Here is a 6286-nt window from a genome sequence, read left to right as displayed (position 1 = left end):
AATGCCTTGTTTGTGCCTCCTGTAGACAACCTTGAACTGACAGGACCTTAAGAATTTTAAAGAAATTCTCAGACACGTAAGAACTGGACATGCATGCTGTTGAATAACACAGCTAGCCACCCCACTACTTGTTTGTTTGTTTGTTTGTTTGTTTGTTTGTTTGTTTTCCCCCTCTCTGTCCTTTACTATAGTATATCATGTACGTATCATGTCAAGCATTTTACCTCACTCAAGATGATGACCCTGTCTGTCTTATGTTCTCAGTATTGTTTGTAAAATATTTGTTACAAAACAAGAAATATAAAGTCTAAAAAAAAAAGGAAAAAAAAACTTAATTTGTCTTGAAACAGATCAAACTAGTAAATGTTAAATATTTTTAAAAATATTGATATCTCCGAACACAAAGTTGTCTAACAGTTAATGAAAAGGAGTGGAGATGCCGGGGATTGAACCCGGGGCCTCATACATGCAAAGCATGCGCTCTACCACTGAGCTACATCCCCTACTGGATGCTATCAGCTGATACCAATATAGTTAAACTCGTGCAAGTAGTCATTCTGTGAATTTGTAAGACGATCTGACTGTGGAGAGGATATTTTTGTTCCGGCTGAAGCCAAGTTATGTAATTTCAGACCACAACTTTAACCTGGTTTCAACCTTTAACCGAGACCTGTGAACTGTACTTTTTTTTTTTTTACAGTGTGTTGTGTTGTGTTGTGTGTCAGTACATAAAACATAACACAGGGATATTTAAGTTTTAGCTAATAGATAAAAGGGAAACTACTAGGGGAAAAATCACGATATAAATATACATATTAATTAAATATTAATTTAATAATTGGCAGAAAATTAATTGGGAAAATTTAAAAGGAGAATAAATAAATAATCAGAATAAGAATTAGAAGATATGTTTTTGTCCTGGGGGAAAGCCTGTAAAAAGAAGGCATACTTTTAAGAGTAAATTAATAGTTCAAATTTAAAATACTAATTTGTTTACTTTTTATTCAACTTATCTTTCATCCCTAATAAAACATACGATGACATTTGAGGGAGATATTTTTGGTTCTGGGTGAGGACAGGTTATGTAATTTCAGGGCATAACTTTACCCTGATCTCGAGCCTTGACTCTGACCTGTGGTGTGTATTTTGTGCACATGCGTGTGTATGTGTATGTGTATGTGTATGTGTGTGTTAAAAGTCAGCTATCAAATGAAGAACTTGTACTTTATAAATGTGTTTGAAGTACTGTACATGCTCTGGCTCAGACTTCACAAACTTATGACCTCTATTGACGTTAGGGTGAATGAATGGAAAAGAAACTGGTGTATTTGTAGCACATCTTTCACTAACTTTTTTTTTCTTTGCCCTGTGCTATTTTTAGCCTTCAGGTCATGTTTTGGTTTAAGTTAAGCATCACATCCAAACAAGAGGCTCCTCATCTTCCCATGCTAAATTGGTCTTTGGTCTGGATTGAGACCATTATGCCATACATGTCAGGGGAATTTACCTACAGAAATTAGTAAAAGAGTTTCTGAGATCAATTCAGTGGGACACAAGTTGTCAAATTCAACCCTTCCTCATCGCACAAGGTATCCTAATCCTTAAGGGAATTTAAAATAGCTTCCTTGTTATGTTTCAGCCTCTAGGGGAGCGTGAATGAGGGACTCTAACCCCCCTCTGGAGAGCACAGCCTGTCCTCACTCAGGCAGTGTTTATCATCACACTCCTGCCAAGGACACCACTTCCAGGCCCTGTTTGCTTAAGCCTTGTAGGGACAGACCCATGAGATGCACGCATGGTCTGAGAGCTTTGGGAGGGCTGAAGAAGTGACTAGCAATGAAGGAAGGAGAGAAATTGGGAGACCTGCCTCCTCTCCTCAATGCTTCTACAGAATGATACACTCCACAAAGGGGGTGGGGCTGGTTGATATCAGTTGTAATGTGGTGCTGGATTGGTAACAGCGATTCATCATGTTAAGCCTGTGCTGAGTAAGGAATAGCAGTCAGACAAGTGTTATTTTTGTGGAGGGGGGGTGTCCTGTGACTGTGACGCTGTTGGTAGCAGCATGACTGGCTGCATGCAATATGACATGCAGAAATAAATACCTTATCTAAGAGCACAGGCCTCCAGACACCACAGTTCACAGACTAAATAGAGCAGGTGTAACAAGGTAAAGGCACTGCTTATGCAAAACAACAGCCTCTGAAGACTAAGCATACATACTGGTAATTAAATTGTTACTAGTAAAGCATTTTGCCTCTGCAGCTAGCAGGAATTAAGGTAGTTTTATTATTAACCTATGGGGAATCTAAATTGCAGATGTTTTCCTGCAAGTGAACATTTTTAAGTGCTCATTTTGGCAAAACCAGGCGTCCAAAAGTCTATATCTATGAATGATGAATAAAATACTTAATTGTCAAAACAGGTGAAGAATATTTTCCTGTTGTTTGCATTACATTTTGAAAGAGTTTATGTTACTCTATTATTTATCTAGTTAAAAACAGATATAAAAAAGTATTAGTAACTATTGCTGTCCAATAATAAAGAAAAACATCAAGTTGTGATAATGTAAAGTGAAAATATGAAGTATATTTATTTAAAAAGGCAAAAGAAGTTCCTCAAAATTGTACAGAGTTTAAGTTGTTGGCTGTTCCTTTTTCCTTTCAACCACAGTCTCCCTCACACACAATTACACAAATACACAAAATGCACATAAACACACTTGGACCAAACATCAAGGGGAACAAATGGAGCACCAGCTGCATAAACTGTCCATTGAGTTTCTTTTTTGAACAGATGTTATTTTTTCCACATTCCCATGTGAGATTTGCAAATCTTGACAGTTTTCATGTTCACATTTGGCAGCGTTTTGTGTTCAAGATTTGTCACAGTGCGGATTTTGGAGACAGTGATGTAGCTGGAGATAAAGATGTATTTCTCATGAGTAGCTTAACAATTACCTCCAAGTTTGGAATTACACCTATCACTATTTCTTCTGGTCTTGTAGCATATCTGCACATGAACATGAACAGGACAATTTTTTGGAGGAAGCCCAATTGCATGAGTTATAAAGACAATGTATTTTCTAGCAGCAGCCAGGTGACTACCGTTAGTCTTTGCTTGTTGCCAAGCAACTTCAAATTCATTTAAATATTCATGGAGTTAAATAGCTCTGGCACACTGACTCCAGGCACGAAACACATTGGATAACCCTGTAACATCATCAGATTATCAATTCCATATGTTCAGTACTTTTGTTAATGACATAATAGGCCTACATACTAGATGGACGGTGTCGTCTGCCACAGTTAGCCATGAAAGCATAATAGCTTGCAACTGTAGCCTAGCCTTGAGCTGAAAGCACTGAAATGCAGAGTATTTGTTGTCTTTGATTTTGTAAAGGCATAGTACATACATGTTTTTAATTATATTACATTAAGTAATGAGATATGGGTTCTATTCTGATTCAGTAAAAATAAACTTGTGTTACTGAATTTCTTATTTACCTCCGTCCATTGTTTCATATGATGTACAGTTGTTCCTTTTACATTATCCACTACAGTAGGTATGGTGTGATGGTATGTTAAAAATATTATGAAATGTAATGTGATATTTTTTCATAGTCCTATGGTAAATTTACCACAATATGGTATGTAAGGAGCACTATTGAACTTTACCTTAGTACAAACCATATTGTTTACTATGGTGTACTACAATGTTACATTTACCATGTTAGTACCATGCTACTCGTACTGTGATACCATTGTAGTATCTTAGAATAAGTACTACAGTAACACTATGGCACATGTGCCAGGGTCCTACAATAAAACAAATACAAGGACCCTGATACTTGTACAATGGTACCATTATGATACCACTATAGTAGAAGTGGTACAATCAGAAATACTTTATTTATCCTGGGGGGAAATTCAGTCATTAAAGTTGCTCCTATACAAAATAATTAAGAATATCAAATAATATTAATAGAATATTATTTATTATTGTTTCATATTAATATCAATCATTTGAGTAACACTGTACCATGGTAGTACTCTTGCTATGGTACCATGTGATACGGTTACACCAAGGTACTACCATGGTACATATCCAAAGGTACGGTCTAAAATACCCTGGTACTTCAACCAGAGCAATGCCCTGTTTCTAGGACTATGGGTTACCACCATGGTTAGAGAACAATGGTAAGATTCCTTATGGGGACAGGTCCCAGGGTGCAAGGACAGCTAAGTCTTATTTTTGCTTTCTGTTTATTGGATTGATAGAATAAGCAAGGCACAACATGTTAAAAAGAGAGCCATCTGTATGAAAATCTTTAAGAAAAATAATTGCATCAAGTTCATCCTTCCCACATTTTTACTAACTAGGCTGATCAAATTTAGCTTCATATTCAAGTCATGATGGTGGAATTGATTCTCATATGCTACTCTTCAACTTCTAGAGATTTGCAGCTTGAAAATCTTCACTGCTGCTAATGTAAGGCATTGGTAACACGGTAACAAGGTCTGACCTATCTGCTTTTGGCTGTTGTCTTATCATCTACCAGCAGCCAGCCATGCATGGGGCAGAGGAGCCTGACATCCAAGAGAGAGGGGCACCAAAAATAAAGGCTGCAGAGGTAGTACATGTAAAGGAGGTCACAGGGGCCATACAAGAAGTCCTTTAAAATTTAAAAACAAAACTCTCAAGGGGTGGTTTATAGCATCTGAATACAATGAGTTTACACAATTTAATTTCTCCTATCCATGATTTTAGTTCCACTGTTAGTATTTTTTTAGAATGAAGCCCTCTTTGATGATTAAACACAGACACTTTGGCAAGCAATACAGTGTGGGAACAAAACATAGGGAGCCCAGTGAACTTTATGCATGTCTGTACTGTCACGATTCACCTCACCCTTCAGGATTTGTTTTTCCCCCACTCAAGGAATGGATGAGTTGTCCATTCAAGAGGCTTCCTACAAACAAGTTAGTCCACTGTCTGTCTGAAGCATCAGACCTATGAGTCAACCTGCTCAGGGCCACACCTTCCTCTTTAACATGAACCACACACAAAACAGCTGTGTTTACAACACAAGTGTTTGAAGCCCTCTGCATTCATGCACATGCCTTAGCTGGTTGTGTCAGCTGGGGAAGGGCAGGCATGCTGTTAAATAAGAGCAGCGTGTCACGTTCATGACCATGAAAACACACACGGGGGGAAGAGGAGGTGTGGACTTTGCTGTGAACTTTCCCCTATTTCCCCAACCAGTTTGGGGAGACTGTGGGAATCCTGTGAAGTCAGGCAACTACAGCTAAAGCTTAGGCACAGATAAAGAAACTAAAAGAGGCAGACAACAGAGAGCCATAACCTTTTTCTCTGTGTTGTTGCACTGTATTTACACTTCAATTAGTTACATAAGAGGGGATTACATGCATTTAAAGGTAATAATTACAAATACCTTACATTACATTAATAGTGAATCATAGAAACTGGCACCGCATTAAATGCTACAAGGACAGGACATAACAAGTTTCTTCCTGATTACTCTGAAACATAGATGCACAAACTGTTCTTGCAAAATGTTTTAGCTTCGAGTTTGGATAGCATCTTTAAAGCAGGTTGACAAGGTGTCCGTGTGTGTCTGTGTGAGTTGCCTAGCACCCGGTAACTGTATAGGCCGAAACCTTATAATTCTGCCTTTAGAAATCGCACGCTGTGCTATCATCTCTCACTGCTGAGGTAATAACATGACAAAGTCTACGGCAGGAAGAGTTGGTGACTTAGGAGTCTGTGTGAGAAAAGGCGTCTGGGGACACGACACTGTTAGGTGTGGTTCATTTGTTTTCAATTTGTGTTCAAGATGCCTATGCACACAGTCAATCCTGATCACTCATCTAAACATTTCATGTTTGTGAGGGAGAAGCACATTCCTGGAACAAAATACTGTCATGCCAGGTTTGCTGCCAAAAGCTGCAGTATGCTACACACCTAGGGTCATTAAGTGAGAGTACAGAACATGTACTTATTGTACTATACATTGAGGTTATACTGTAACTCTTGACAAGTAGTTGACTACTAAAATGAGTACAGAGTATTAATATCATATGATCAATATCAAAATTGTAGCTCACAATGGGTTGAGCTTCACTCATTAAGTAGAATACAGGAATCCCAAACCCTATAGAGTACATGGTCATGTGCTCAGACTTCTGAGTGAGCTGACCAGGTTAAAACGAGCCATCATGGCCAGACTTAAGAAAGATCAGGCCACAGTTCTGAGTTTTCATCT

The 6286-nt window shown here is 38.1% G+C and overlaps 1 non-coding gene across 1 annotated transcript; it reads right to left on the bottom strand.

The window, feature by feature from the left end:
• Positions 1-431: 431 nt before the first annotated feature.
• On the bottom strand, positions 432-503 carry trnaa-ugc. The gene has a single exon. It is a non-coding gene; the product is annotated as a tRNA-Ala (tRNA).
• Positions 504-6286: the final 5783 nt, after the last annotated feature.

The sequence above is a fragment of the Notolabrus celidotus genome, chromosome 11, assembly GCF_009762535.1.
Source record: "Notolabrus celidotus isolate fNotCel1 chromosome 11, fNotCel1.pri, whole genome shotgun sequence".
NCBI lineage: Eukaryota > Metazoa > Chordata > Actinopteri > Labriformes > Labridae > Notolabrus > Notolabrus celidotus.
Note: the sequence above shows the minus strand (reverse complement) of the source record. Positions and strands in the feature narration are given on the sequence as shown.